Below are 14,526 nucleotides of genomic sequence, written 5' to 3'. Positions count from 1 at the left end.
GCTAAATCTTAGAAATGTGTTGCTAAGGTAAGTTTTGAGATGCCTTTTAGTAGAAAATTTTCAAAAAGAACAGATTCTTATCTATGTGGAAGGTTTGGATAAATTTCTGTATATAGGCAGAAAAACTCTCCAAAGTTTCAACCAGTTATGTTTCACTCTACCATGGTTTCTTCTCTTAAAAACTTTAATATCTGCCAGTTTAAAATTTTTATTAGAGTGAAAAAAATTTCCCTGGTAATTAACAATATAAATAGTATTTTCTACTGAAGCAAAAATACAGCAACTGAGTAAGGCTAACTAAATTTAATCAGAAAATGCACAAATCCTTTCTATCACTGTTTGAGCCTCTTCTCTCTAGGACTTAAAAGTGGATGCAAATCCCTTATTTCTAAACTCTAATAAAAAGGTATTTTTTATTAAGATTTCACTACACTTTTATGCATTTTTTCCTTTTCAAGTTTCCAGTAATCTTTTTCAACTGACTTTGTATCTAGTAACATCACCAAAAACATACCCACCACTACGTCTGTTTCTAACCTCTGATGTAGAATAACCATCTCCTGAACTGCTACTTGCTGCTGAAATGGAGACTAGAGAGAACTAAAAGTTCAAAAGAGTAGAAAATAAACTCTCAAGAAATCATTGTCAATTTCATACACCCACAAAAAGGGCAAAGCATGCAAAAACAAAAAAAGATTGCAGCAAACTATGCCTAAAGCAGACTTCCAAAATTTCTTGAGACATTTAATAATAAAATTGAAATCCACTAAATGAGAATGTATAATCAGTGGCAGCACTTTTGATCTTGCCCTAGGCAAATCTTGCCTTTATAGTCAAATATAAGCCTCTTGTCACTAGAATATAAGCAAACATATTCATACAAAAACCATAATTCAAAAAGAGACATGTACCACAATGTTCATTGCAGCATTATTTACAATAACCAGGACATGGAAGCAACGTAACTGTGCATCAACAGATAAAAGGATAAAGAAGATGTGGCACATACATACAATAGTATTACTCAGCCATAAAAAGAAATGAAATTGAGTTATTTGTGGTGAGGTGGATGGACCTAGAGTCCGTCATAGAGTGAAGTAAGTCAGAAAGAGAAAAACAAATACCGTATGCTAACACGTATCTGTGGAATCTAAAAAAAAAAAAAAAAATAGTACTGATGAACCTAGTGGTAGGGCAGGAGTAAAGACGCAGACATAGAGAATGGACCTGAGGACATGGGGCGGGAGGGGGAAGCTGGGGTGAAGTGAGAGTAGCATCGACATATATACACTACCGAATGTAAAATAGTTAGCTAGTGGGAAGCAGCAGCACAGCACAGGGAGATCAGCTCAGTGCTTCGCGATGACATAGAGGGGTGGGATAGGGAGGATGGGAGGGAGGCTCAAGAGGGAGGGGATATGGGGATATATGTATGCATATGGATGATTCACTTTGTTGTACAACAGAAACTAACACAGTATTGTGAAGCAATTACACTCCAATAAGATCTATTAAAAAAATATATCATCAAAAGAGGTAGTGTAGTGTAATGGTTATGAGCACACGTTCTGCAGTCAGACTGCCTGGGTTAGAATCCTGACTCTGCCACTTCCTAGCTGTGTGGCCTTATTTAAATTCCCTATGTGCAATTCCACTTGTAAAATAATATTACTTCATAGAGATACTGTAAGGATTAAAGGTTTTAGTAAAATATGGAATAGTTCCTGGAACACAGTTAGCAAATTAGGTTCACTATTATTGCACGAAAGGCAAATCTTTAAATAATTTTGACATAGGAAACAGAAAGGCCACAATAATATTGGTATTGTTCTAGTTCGTAGGTCAAGTGGTAGGTCTGTGGGTCTTTATCATTATGCTTTATAACATTAGTGGTATATTGGAGCCTGCTGATGTGAGCTGGCAAAGGTCATTGTGCACATCTCTTCCCAACTCCACATTCAGTAATGTCATATTGGGAACTAGAAACTGGCCAAGATGGCAGTATTTACAACATAGAAATGGTTAAATGTTACAAACTAGAACATTTTTCTTTTGAGTGGTCAGGGAGTTAGTTTACTAGCACACTTAAAGCTACATGATTTTTGCATATTTCAAATATTACCTAATAAAAATTAAGAAAATGGAATGTTTTTAACATCTGATCCCACAAGTTTAGTGAACATTCTAGAAGACTTGTAATTTTAGAGGATCACATTTAATTAGCACTGACCTAACATTCCTTATGTAATTCAAGTTATCAATTGGGCTGAGCAAGTATTCTGCTTTTCTCTACAGGCGACTGAAGAATACTCATGAAATACTATATTTATAAGCAACACAAAAAAGGAACTGAAGCAAACTGATTTACACATTATTAAACCAGTCCAAATATACTTCTTTTTAGTACCTATGTTGCGGTTGCGGCATATTTCAAGGAATTACTGCAGTCAAACTTGGCTTTCTCCTTCCTCTACCATTTGCTCCACCCCTATGAGGATCTGGAAGATGGTAGCCTACCTGCTCCAAAGGCAGTATCCTGAACACATAACACTGTGCCTAACAAATAGAAGGAGGTAAAAATACAACTTAAAATAAGACGGTGATTGAGGGATGGGAAAGAGAGCAGAAAATGAAATGGAAAATAACTCAAGTAAGGTCAGCTAGCAAAACTGAAACTGCTATGGGCAAAGCATATGTTTAAAAGGAAAAGGCAGCTCAAGTCAATATAGGCAAGAAGCAGTTTATGAGATTAAGTGAAGACTTTAGATAAACTACCTACCCTATAACTATGCCAAAGAACATAACAGTTAACAAGTTATACAAAATTCTGAGAGGAAATTTTAAATAAATAGGCTACATTACTACTTAGGCAGTATGAACCAATGATGAGGTTATCAAAGACATATTTAAAAAATGAAATCAGCAGGTTAGATGTCCTTAAAAATAGAACAGATTGCTAAAGTTACATCAAATTCCATATCAAATTAAATACTTACAATGCATTAAGGATGACTTTTTGCTTCCAAAAGATACAGAATGTTTCAGACCATTTAAATAGCTTCTTGAACCATTTAAAAAGCACTATCATATTTAAAAGATAGAAGCATGGTAAAAATATAAATATTCATCAGTAAGGGATTGGATGAATAAACTATACTACAGCTACATAATGGAATATGATGCCCAATTAAGAGTATGGATATGGCTTAGCACAACATTTTACTATATTAATGCAAGCCAACAAAACCAGAAAAGGAATGTGTACATATGTCTATGTGTGTGTACATACTCACAGAAGCTCAGTTTTCAACTTAGGAACATTTATAGACAGAATATGCTATGCTCTACAACAGGTTCACTCACTCTGTCCACCACCAACCACCAGTTCTAGGGATCATGTATACAGTCGTTTGTCTCAGTCATATAGCTGTTTGTTTGCCTAGAGCACATCTGTTTCATTTTACTTTGAGGTGATTAACATTATATTAAAAATATATTTATGAGGGATTTTTATTACAGAAAAATACACTTTTTAAAGTTCCATAAACCCAATACCCACAAATCTGTTGACTTAAAAAAAAAAAAAAAAGTAAAATACACAGATATGGTTAGAGAACCTAAATAAAGGAACAAAATTAAATGAAAATCTCTCTCCACCACCAGTGTAACTGATATTAATAATTTCTTGAGATGTCTTCCAGAAAATCATATATGAATATAAAAGTACATATGTATTTATGAACACATTATATATTACACATATTACATGAATGCATATTAATTCCATTCATTAATTTAAAAAGCAGTGACTGTTGAAGATGCTGAGATGTAAAATTATAAAAAAATGAAAGGAAAATTGAAAACAGAAAAATGAGATGTATATGAATGATTCTAAAGGACAAATGAAGAGACAAAGAGGGAATCATGAATGTAAAAACTTACCACCCTCTACAATGAAAAATAATCAACAAAAAATGAAGAAAAATTATGAAATTGAAAAAATTCTAAAGATGTTGTCTCTCAAACCTTATGTATTTGAATCATCTGGAGCGCTTATTAAAATGAGATTCTGATTCAGTAGGTCTGGAGTGGGACCAGTGATTCTACATTTCTGACAGATTCCCAAATGATGCCGATGTTGCTGGTCCTTGGACTACACCAATAGCAATAGGGATCCACACTTGTAATTTAAAATCTTCTAGTAGCCTCAGAAAAGCAAAAATGAAACAAAACCAAAAAAATGTAGAATTAATTTTAACATATTTTATTTAACCCCATAAATTCAATATATTATCTTTCCAATATATGGTCGATGTAAAAATGATTAATGAGGGAGTTTCCATTCTTGTTTTGCTACTAAGTCTTTGAATCCAGTGTATATTTTACAGTTAGAGCACATCTCATTTTGTACTAAACACATTCCAAGAACTCAATAGCATATATTAGTACAGATCTACAGCACATCAAAATCACCTAGGAAGCTTTTAAAAAATACTTATAACCAGTCCCTATCTCTGAGCAATTAAAACAATCTTAAAATACTGCTAGGCATTGGGAGTTTAAAAAGTGCTCTAGCAGATATTAAGCATTCTCAACACATACACACACACAGAGTTAACTATGTGAGATGATGGATGTGTTAATTATCTCTATCTTGGTAATCATTCCATAATGTATTATGTATATCGATCATCATGCTGTATACTTTAAATATATACAATTATATTTATCAATTATTCTTCAATAAAGTTAAAAAAAATCTTCTCCAGGTGATTCTCATTTGCAGCCAGGATTGAGAAGCACCCCGCTAGAGAATCAGTGTTAAAAGTCTACTTGCTCAAATGTGTACAGAGAGGCAAGATGGAGTGCAAATGTTGTAGCTGCTAAGAAATTTCCCTTCAGAGATCATTAAGGCTTCATCTGCCACAAGACTTACAACACAGACAAAGCTGGACTCTTTTCGGAAAAATATGCCCAGTAGAAAGTCATGTCAGGTGGAAGAAGAATACGTCTAATTGTAAGAACCAATTCACACTCCTATGTGTTGGAAATACATCAAAGGAATACAAGCTAAGTCAATTTAGACTTAAGTAGAAATGGACTGCTCTCTTTAGAGAACCAAACTTTCTTATTAAGTCTTTAGACAGCTACCCATATCTTTATTAGAATTAGGATTGAACTAGGAGTATACATTGGAAACATCCATTAAGATTGAGTGATTAAGACACAATGCTTCATTCAACAAATATGTATTGAGTGCTTAATACCTTTCAAAGGTTTTGTACACATTTCGGAGGTAAATTTACTCTCCCTAGTGTTACTCTCTCTCTCCCTATTACAAACCCTGAGTCCTACCTATATATCTTCATATCTACCTTTGCCAATTTTATCTGTCACCTCCAATACTAACCCCAAACATACTTTCCCAACCCACCCTCTCCAATACACGTCAGTATGGGCACACACAGTTTGTCATTCTGAAATTCCTCTAAATTCTAGATCAGTGCTGTCCCATACAAATATAATGAGTCACATATATAATTTTAAATCCTCTAGTAGCCACATTAAAAAAAGTAAAGAGAAACAGGTAAAAATTAATTACGATATACTTTATTTAAACTAATATACCAAAATATTATTACTTCAATATTTAAACAATATAAAAAGCAATCGAGATATTTTACACTCTTTTTTTCTAAGTCTTCAAAATCCAGTGAGTATTTTGGACTAGACACACTTCAAGTGCTCAATAGCAATATATGCCTATTGGCTACTGTATTGGACAGCCCAGTTCTAGCTTTCATGACCCCTACCTTAGGACTATCATACATGTATTCCTTTGGCATATGCTCCCAATTCCCATGGTCTCTGCTCTTTTATCTGGCCAGTGACTATTCATCCTCAGCACCTTCACTGTTCCCATTAATCTAAATCTAATGTTCCTGCTACATGCTTCCACTATCAGGCTATATTATAATCACTTACTTTACATTAGGAGCAATAAGGGATCAAAGATGAATATATTATTTCTAACAAATAATTTATAATTTAGTAAAACATATATGCATAAAATTTACATGAAAAAATTTTAATGGAGACTGTAAATGTCAAGTTTGAATACGGACTACCCAGGCTTATATATTAATTCCACCACTTAGAAGCTCTGTGATCTTAAGCAAATTACTTAACCTTTTAAACTTATTTCCTAATTTATAAATGGGAAAAATAATAGAATAATACTCACGATGTTTTGAGGATTAAATGAGATAATCCAGTCAAGAAGCTTATAATATGTAGGATATAATAAGCCCTTAACAAATACCAGCTATTATCCATTTCCTAGTATAGTCTGGACATAGTAAGTGAATATTTCTTTACTCGATGAATAATGTGAATGTAAGAAAAGCGCAACAAGAGAAGTTATTAACAAAATACCCTGGGTGTTCAGAAGGAGAAATCTTTGGTGGGATCAAAGGAGGTTGTGAGAAGGAATTAGCACTTGATTTGGGTCTTAAAAAACAAATAGAATAATGAGGGACAGTAATAAATGGCAGAAGTATCAGGAATCAAAGTTGGATAGCTAGGTTGGGGCCAAATGTCAGCAAATCTTTAATGTTGGCTTGTAAGAACTTATTCTTTGCTAGAAAACTTACTATAAGAGGCAAATATATCTGTGAAAATTCACATATTTTTGAAATTCAAGCAATATGCCTTTTATATGGGGGCAATGTTACTGTAATAATATACAAACTATAACATGCAAAATACAAGTGCATAATAATAAACAATGATTGCAGTTGTCAAGACAATCCTAATTTAGGCAGAAATCCATAATCAGATTTTGCTGCTCTTAGAATCTGAGATCAATTTTGTAATGATAAAAATAACAATCCTTTTAAAACTATGCTTGAGTCAATACACTCTTAAAATTTTGGCAGCAGTTGCTGTTATGTGCATATCCTGTTTCCACCCCCCAACAATTTGTAACTCCATATCGTCATCCTACAAAAGTGGTATCCCTTTGTCCCTGACTGTTCTATGCTAAACTGATTAACTATTTCATTGACAAAATGCACTTTATTTATTTTTTAATTTTTTTAAATGTCTGGCCGGGAGGCACGGCTTGCAAAGTTCCCTGACCAGGGAATCTTGGGTCACAGCAGTAAACGCGCGGGACCCTAACCACTAGACTACCAGGGAACTCTCAACAAAATGCACTTTAACACACATTTTTTACCTCACTGAAATTGACATCAAAATGTATCTTAGATTTCCAGTCAGTCATGGCTTAAGTGTGCGAAAATCTTTGACATCTTCTGATTAGTGTTAAGACAGTACCCAAATCAAAGCAAACTTGAGTTGAAATTTGGTAGCTATGCTTGCATGAATATAAACTAAGCTATGTTTCCAGCAATTTCTTTTTTCTCTCTTCTCCTTTACATTTTGGTACTCACGTAACAGCTTAGATTTTCATCATCCATTACCCAATAATTTACTCAAATATTTATCAAACTCCTACTATGTGCCAGGCACATATTCTTGGTCCTGGGGCTAAACACCTCACAAAATATGAAAAGATGCCATTTTAGATGTCAAACACTATCCCTTTCATATTGGTTTTCTTCCCTATCTTTACAGAAGGGAATTTAGTAGTTGCAACCTCTAAAAAATTCATAGTTCTTCCATGCCCAATCGCAGAGAACAGCCATTTTCCTGAAATCCCATTTCACAATAATTCTTTCCTGGTTGGAAATAGGTATAAGTTGTTCACTTAGGTAATCCTTGTGAAGATGGTGTACCACCAATGGCATATTATACCTGGGCAATTTTTTTCAAGGACTAACACTTGAGAATGAAGTTCCTAAATATTGCATGGTAAGACAGAAGTAAGAGGTCTGAGTTAAATCAGGCAGTAAATTCTGGGTCCAAAAGTTTTTTAGGTGAACTCATTAGGCTGTTCAAGAAGAAAAACATCACAAAATCTACAAACTTCCGCCAACCCCCAACCCAATCCTCTTGGAAGTGCGCTCCCCACCTCCCACCAACCCCGCACCCTACCGTCGCCACTTAGAGGAAATTCACCTTCCTGCCGAATAGGACGCTCTTCTCTATAAGTTGTGGTAGGTAAATGATTAAAGTTTACTTAAGTGTCGCCGGTTACATATTAATAAAGTACCTCTCACTCCCCACCTCTTCCTTTGGAGCAGCCCCTTGGGAGAATCCAGGAAGGCTGAATTCCTGGGAGGCCAGCCAGGAGTAGGGGGCGCGCCCATGACTCGGCCACAGAGCAACGGCTGCACCTGGTAGGATGTGGGGCAACCTGGAAGAGTCCCCGCTCCGCAAATTAAATTAGAGTCCCGACTGGGCGGCCGGAAAACTTTCGCAGCCTTGTTTCAGCGGCTTGGGCCCTCCCTACCCTCCCAGGTCAGGCGGCAGCTGCGACTGGTATTTCTCCTGAACGTCGTAGTCGGCTACGCCGCAGCGCCAGGTCCAGAGCCGGCAGCGGGGGAACAGCTACCTGACGCTGCCACGCTAGCACCCACCGGCCGCAGAGCCTCCACTTCCCTAGCAGCCTCCTCCGCGACGCAACAGCTCACCTACGACGCTGGCGGCACCTCCCCACGCTCGCCTCTGGGGTGTGTGGGGGTGGGGTGGCAAAAAGACGCTTCATTAATTCCCCGCCCACTGACTTCGCCCGCCTCCTGCCGCTAAACCATTGGCTGGCGCGGCTGCCGCTCGTTTAACGAGATTCGTCCATTGGCCCGGAGGATACTGCCATTCTGGCAGAGCGCCCGCCCTAGGTCTTCCTCACAATGGAAATCGAGTCCCAAACCGTTCCGGGTTAGTGCCCTGGAATTCCGCCCCCTTGTGAGTCATGGCCTCCCGTTCAAGCTCAGTCTTTGGCGCGCGGCTCTGTCAATCAAGAGCGCTAGAAAAGGATTGGCCCCTAGCGATCAGTCCGCTGCCTGTTCCGCCAGATTGGGACACAGGTCGCTCCGTCCCCAAACTCTACACCTATCCTGACCCTTACCTGTTAAAAGGGCAAAGAGAAAGTGGGATCCTTGCGTTGCCCCAGCTGGTTCCTAGTCCAGCATCACCTTCTGCTCAGCCAACTGTGACCTAGTTTGGCCTCAAAATCATTCCTCTGAGACTGCCCCTGCCAAAGCTCACTGGTGATTTCCTTACGGCTAAATCTAGGCATCACTTCTCTGTCCTTATCTTACCTCCTCAAAAAATATTTGACTTGTTGACCTTTCTTCATTTGATTTCCATAATGCTTCTCCTGGTTTTCCTCACTCTCAGTCCTCTTCTCTATCCCCTTTGCAGTTGCCTCTTTCGCTGCCATCTCAAGTTACGGTGTTACTAATGGGTCTGTCTTTCCATTGCCTTTGTTCAGGCCTCTATTGAAATCCTGAATTACATCAGTAGCATCCTTACTGGTCTGTCAGTTATCCTGCCAGTACGACTGTAGTCCATTGTTCACACTGTAGCCAAGACAGGCTGCTTAAAGTTCTTTAGTGGAACCACTCATCTTACGATAAAGTATAAACTCTTTACAAGAGTTTCTTCTGTTTTTCTCTCAGGCATATCTTTCATCAACATTCCTCCTCTTTCGTTTTCCTTCTTCCTTACCCCAATTACTTTGCTTCTTTCAGTTCCTAGATTTGACAGTGGCCTTGGGACTTAGTTTGCATTGCATTGTTTCCACCTGGAATATTTCTCCCTGCTATGCCCAGAATTTGTTTTAAAAGTTACTTTCTGAAGGAAGCCTTCCTTTCTCTCCATTCACACTATCTCCATTTCTAAGTTGTCCCTCTAATGTAGGTTTGCCAGATAAAAGAGAGGATACTCAACTAAGTTTGAAGTTCAGATAAATAGCAAATAATTTTTAGTATAACTATGTCCCATTCAATATTTGACATCCTGTATTTTCATTTGCTAAATCTGGCAACCTACTCCATTATGCTCCCATCATAGTACCTTTCCTCTGACAGCTCTTATCACACATTCCGTGTGGGCAGGTGTTTCTTGTTCACTGCTGAAATTTCTTTGCCTAGCACAGTGCCTAAAATATAATAGTCATTCAAAAGAGATTTGGTAAATAAATAATGGAATATTCTGGGTGAATCGTGAGTACTTGCTCAATATTCCTGGAGGAACTCTCTTCCATAAAATAGAAGTACTTATGAAATAATGCTCTTTGAAATGTAACAATTAGTTTAGTCTTTCATATTTTTACCTATGACTTTGTGAAAGAAGCATGTCTATAACTTTGCCTAAGTAGAACAAAAAAATTTTTTTCTTTTGGAAAAATATAAGAACTTGTATTTTATATTTTGGGGTTTCGTTTATAGTGGATGTTTTTTGGGTGAGTGTAGTGAGAAGGCAAGAGAACTATCCATCCTTATTATGACCAGACTCTTTCTCTCTGATCCTTTCAGAGTCTTGTCTACTACTTGAATCTATTTATTTACTTCAGTAACAGGGTTAAGGCCTAGTAAGTCAGTAAGTATTAGGAACGTTCTGCTTTTATATCATGAACTCTTAACCTTCCTCCAGTTAACCTCAGTCTCCTTGCTGATTGCAAGATCTTTTCCAGATACCCTCACTATTTTTTCTCATCTGTATTTTGTCTGGGTAGACATGGACCAACAAGGGAGAGATGAAAGGTAATCCAAAATGCCTAATATTAGTACCTCATTACCAACCTGATAGTCTGCTTACTGATTTGATTTTTGTAATAGTAATTTCAGGCTAGAGATTTGACCTAACATTTATTCTAGAACTGGGTTTAACTGCAGTAGCCACTTGAACAAGCCTGATGAGCCCTTGAAATGTGGCTACTACAACTGAATAACTGAATTTTAGTTGTGTTTAATTTTAAATTTAAAAACTGATATTCAATTCAGTTACTGAATTATAATGTCTATATATGTTTGGGAAACTTGAGTTATGTGAATCCACTTTTTCAACTATAAATTTTTTGAAATCTAAGTACAGATTGAATATTTCTGATAAAAAATTAGCATGTGAATTGAGATGTGCTGTAAGTGTACAGTATATACAGGATTTCAAAGATTTAATATAAAAATGTAAAATGACTCATTGATCATTTTCATACTGATTATATTGATAAGTTGAAATTATAATATTTTGCATAATTGGATTAAGGAAAATATATTATTAAAATTAATTTTACCTGTGAATTTTTTACTTTTTAAAATGTGACTAATAGGAAATTTAAACTTATATATGTGGTTGGCATTATATTTCTATTAGACAATGGTGTTCTAGACTGTGCCTGGCCACAATAAGAATGTAATTGTTAACTAAAATCTTTCTATTTCATTGCTTATTATTTAACCAAAGGGAAAGAAAAAAAATCACTTTTTCTTTCTTTCAGACACAGTTTAGTTAAGAAAAAAATAACCCAGTGAACATGTTATAACCTTTATTATATACCAACAGTTGCACTTAACTGTATCAATGCTGTTTTCAGTCTCCATTTTTGCCTTTGCACATGCTGTTTCTTCTTCCTTGGCACAGATACTGCTTCTTCCTTGTCCTTATGACACACTCTTATTCCCCTTTAAAACCAACTCTTCCTTGACAATGTTAGAACAGATCTTTTCCTTTTTCATATGAGTTTTACACCTATACATGTTCTATTTAGATATCATTCAATATTGCTATTACCTTTTACCTTTTTATCTTCAGCATGTAGCACATTACCTGGCACTTAGTCTGGCAAAATTATATTCGATGAATTGACCTGAAAACTGACAAAAGAAAACTCACTCTGTTTTGTCCTCTGTGATAATATTGCTTGCAATTTTCATCATCCATCAGGTAAGTTATAATGGTTTGTAAAATAACACTGAAAACTTTTCACCAGCAAATTTCATGTTTCTAAAAAATTTACATTGAATGGAAAGCCCATATGTTTCCTATAGAAATTGTTGCAATTAATTTCCTTTAGATTTTGATTTCGTTATAACTGGGAAAAATAGGAAGTGTTAGAACACAAGCTATTTTTAAATGGTAATCATTATAGCAAGAGGTAGGGATGGAAAATTTTAGTTTCAAAGATCAGTTTGGTCAAATCTTGAGAAGTCAAATGGTTTCTGGCATTCCAACCAGCATCAGCTGTGGTTAGGTTGCCATTTTTATTTATGGTGGGAGGTTTGGTTTCTACTGGAATAGCCTATGAAATACTATAGGTCAATGGTTATTAGGAGAATCATTAAAAAATATTTTTTTAAAGTGTCATTCTGGGGCTTCCCTGGTGGTGCAGTGGTTAAGATTCCACCTGCCAATGCAGGGGACACAGGTTCGAGCCCTGGTCCGGGAAGATCCCACATGCCGCGGAGCAACTAAGCCCGTGCGCCACAACTACTGAGCCTGCACTCTAGAGCCCGCGAGCCACAACTACTGAAGCCCGCGTGCCTAGAGCCCATGCTCCACAACAAGAGAAGCCACTGCAATGAGAATCCCACGCACCGCAATGAAGAGTAGCCCCCGCTCTCTGCAACTAGAGAAAAGCCCGCGCACAGCAACGAAGACCCAAAACAGCCAAAAATTAAATAAATAATAAAATAAATAAATTTAAAAAAAAATAAAAGGAAGAAAGTGTAGAATTTTAAAAATACACACACACACACACACACACATATATATATCTCATTCTGTTCTTCATTCCAGTACCCCTATACATGGAGTTGCCCATGAAAGAACCAGATCAGTTGCAAATCTATTCTTGTAATTTGGAATATGTGCCCTGGTGACTATGTATTTGGAGCTCATTTTTAAAAATCGCTTTTGGTTTATCTCTCCTGTTTAACAGTCAGAGGCCTCTTGAATAACAATTTTAGCACTTTTGTAGAATGACCACCTGTTTCTTTGAGTCCGCTGCAGAATGAGTTTTGTTTATGCCAAATAGCCTATATTTTAACTACCCATCCCAAATACACCCTTAATATTTAGTGAAAATTGATCTAGCCTTTTTTATATCATGTATCAACAGAAAAACATATGCATAAATTTCATTTTAATAGTAAAGATTGATCATACTGTTTTCTCAGTTTGAGAAATTATTGTGACTTTTTATAACCTCTTGGTTGTGCTTATGTATGTGCATTCTTGACTTCCTTTTATAAGAATTTCACAGATTTTTGGAGTTGGGAGCTCCAAACTCCAAGAATCACTTGCCAGTTCTCTTTCCTCAACTCATTTAAAAAATAAGTTTTGAAGACTGTTCTGTGCTAAGCACTGATCTAAGGGCTTCATTTACATTAATCTATTGGACTATTATGATAACCCTAAGTGAGAAGTCTACTGGTATTCCTCACATTTTTTAGATGAGGAAACTGAGGCAAAATGATGTTAAATATCTTTCCAAGGTTGCAGAATTAGTAAGTGGCAGAGCTGGAATTTAAACCCAGTTAGGCTACATTTAAACCCCATGCTGTAACATCACTCAAAATGGATGCGTATTCTTGAGTTCCTTTTATAAGAATCTCACAGATTTTTGGAGTTGGGAGCTCCAAACTCCAAAAATCACTGGCCAGTTCTCTTTCCTCAACTCATTTAAAAAATAAGTCTCCTTGCACTACTTGCAAGGTGATTGTTTTAAAGATGCCAAAACGTTTGAAAAGATTTTAGTGACGTAGAAGGATAACAAAAGTGTCCCCACAAAGCACTGTCTTTCTCCTAACATTTGTTGGGCTGTGTTGTAAGCTCCTCAAAGGCAGGGATCATGTCTTTCTTTTGCCCCCAGCACCTAGCAAAGACCTTGAATTCACAGTTTATTCCCAAACAAATTTAGATTTCAGGTTGTGGGATGGACAGTGGTCATATAATTCCTCTGAACAGTAGCCTTAGTCAATGAATCTATCATTGGTTAGCAGCTGACTGAAAGGTTTTTTTTAAACTTTTTATTGGCGCATAGTTGATATACAATGTTGTATTAGTTTCAGGTGTACAGCAAAGTGAATCAGTTATACATATACATATATCCACTCTTTTTTAGATTCTTTTCCCATATAGGCCATTACAGAGTACTGAGTAGAGTTCGCTGTGCTATACAGTGGGTCCTTATTAGTTATCTGTTTTATATAAGCTTTTCTATACTACATTTCCCATTGCTTTTACTTCACTTCACAAGTTTCCATGGAATGCCTTCTGCTAAACACCACAGCCTGTATTGTCTGTGAGAAAAGTTTGTTCTCGATTTTTTTTCCTATTCACATTATTTGTTTATGGGGAGTAATAGTGGCTGTGATCAATATGCAGTAACAATAACACAAATGTAAATAGGATCCTAAGTTGGCCTAGAAAACTTGCCTTTCGTTACTCAACTTATTTAAATTTTTTAAAGACAGGAGTAGTGGTTCCTGGCAAGAATTTTGGGGGAAAAGCATTTCACAAGATCCAGAAATAAACAGTGCCTCAAATTTTAACTTATCCCGCATTCACAAGCATACAACACTGTCTTTATACTATTTAACACATTACACCATTCATATA

The 14,526-nt window shown here is 36.5% G+C and overlaps 1 protein-coding gene across 4 annotated transcripts in view; it reads right to left on the bottom strand.

The window, feature by feature from the left end:
• MSANTD4 (Myb/SANT DNA binding domain containing 4 with coiled-coils) overlaps positions 1-8,626 on the bottom strand; it is a 38,924-nt gene extending 30,298 nt beyond the window's left edge. The window contains exon 1 of one of the 4 annotated variants that reach the window (XM_061202609.1): positions 8,598-8,626. The gene's annotated coding sequence lies outside the window, so the exon portion shown is untranslated. Of the gene's footprint in view, positions 1-8,176 lie in introns of all 4 variants that reach the window. The other 3 variants (XM_061202611.1, XM_061202607.1, XM_061202610.1) reach the window with 3 other exon arrangements.
• Positions 8,627-14,526: the final 5,900 nt, after the last annotated feature.

Source organism: Eubalaena glacialis, chromosome 10 (genome assembly GCF_028564815.1).
Source record: "Eubalaena glacialis isolate mEubGla1 chromosome 10, mEubGla1.1.hap2.+ XY, whole genome shotgun sequence".
NCBI lineage: Eukaryota > Metazoa > Chordata > Mammalia > Artiodactyla > Balaenidae > Eubalaena > Eubalaena glacialis.
Note: the sequence above shows the minus strand (reverse complement) of the source record. Positions and strands in the feature narration are given on the sequence as shown.